This window comes from Cucurbita pepo, chromosome 9 (assembly GCF_057944985.1).
Source record: "Cucurbita pepo subsp. pepo isolate OVF chromosome 9, ASM5794498v1, whole genome shotgun sequence".
In the NCBI taxonomy this organism is placed as follows: Eukaryota; Viridiplantae; Streptophyta; class Magnoliopsida; order Cucurbitales; family Cucurbitaceae; genus Cucurbita; species Cucurbita pepo.
Genome location: NC_141806.1, coordinates 10,791,203 through 10,792,534, shown reverse-complemented (window position 1 = coordinate 10,792,534; position 1,332 = coordinate 10,791,203). Strand labels below are relative to the sequence as shown.

At 37.5% G+C, this 1,332-nt stretch overlaps 1 non-coding gene across 1 annotated transcript; it reads right to left on the bottom strand.

Annotated features, from left to right (window-relative positions):
- Positions 1-214: 214 nt before the first annotated feature.
- Positions 215-288, bottom strand: TRNAQ-UUG (transfer RNA glutamine (anticodon UUG)). Its single transcript has one exon. It is a non-coding gene; the product is annotated as a tRNA-Gln (tRNA).
- Positions 289-1,332: the final 1,044 nt, after the last annotated feature.

Genomic DNA, 1,332 nt, shown 5'->3' with positions numbered 1-1,332 from the left:
TTGCTCCATTTTGAGTCAACAAAAATATCATAGGAACACATAGTAGCGATCCAATGTATTGTGATAATTCACGACCTTCAATGTACTAAATTGACATGATAACCAACTACACCACAAAATCAAATTTTTATTCTATATATTATGAGTCATTCTCGTACTGTATTTGGTTGAGATTGACTCATTTAATGAATAAATTACTTAACCATGTTGATGTTGACTGCAGTGGGAGTCGAACCCACAACCTTCTGATCCAAAGTCAGACGCGCTAATCTACTGCGCTATGCAGTCATTTTTAAAAGTGTACCGACATAAGTTATTTCGAATTCGTTCTCACTTGTGTCAAACGGGTCAAAAATATAATGATAAGTCATTTATGTCAAGCGGTAGGTATCAGGTAGGACTGCGGGTCGTCATTTATGTCAAGCGGTAGGTATCAGGTTGGACTGCGGGTCGTTGGATTGCTTCTCGAGCATGCAGGTCAGATGTGGTTTAGGTCGTCGATTTGGGTTAGTTGCAGCTCCGCATGTCAGCGCTTAGAGTAAGCCAATCTTTTCCACTACCTGCCTAACTCATGTCCCTCCAATTGCTAGACGCGTTTCTCCTCTTTCTAGTCCCCGTGTGTTCATTGCCAATTGTCTGAAACCCATTTTTTTTAGATTCCGGTCAAAATGGCATATCAACCTTTATTATTATTTTTTTTTATATCTTCCAATTTGTAACTGAGTTTCCTCCCAAAACATGCAAGAATCCTCACCTAAAGTACCGTAGATGAGTATTATTTCCTAAACTATTAAAAAAAAAATGCATGGATCTACGGCAAAATCTTGAAGCAAAAGAGGTCACGAACTTACCTCGCGTTCTTGCCTATTTCTTGACGAAAACGAATGATCCAAAAACAAAAACATTAACTCTTAGATCAACAATACTTCGATGTTTGGATTTGAGCATTGTACCCTCCTTTCTCTTCTTCTTTTTCTTTAAAACTTTAACTCTTCGCCTTTTCTCTCCTTTTTTTTTTCTTTTCTTTTCATTTACTTGCAATCCCCTCGAGATGGTGTGTGGGGAAAAATGACATTTTTATCTTCAGTTGACTTTGATCGGAATTTTCCATTAAATCACCATTTTTTAAAATTTTCCTAAGCTCCTTAAGGTGTCTCGAACATTTTTACTTCTACACCCATTTGAAAATCTCGCTCTAAGGCTTCCAATAAAATCTAGGTATCCATAAAAGTTAGGAGGAAGCTTGTCATAAAGAAGGGTGAGTTTGTACCTATTGGGATCGAAGTGTTACAACTTTCCCCTCCTTAGGAACTTTTGTCAACAAAAGTTGGC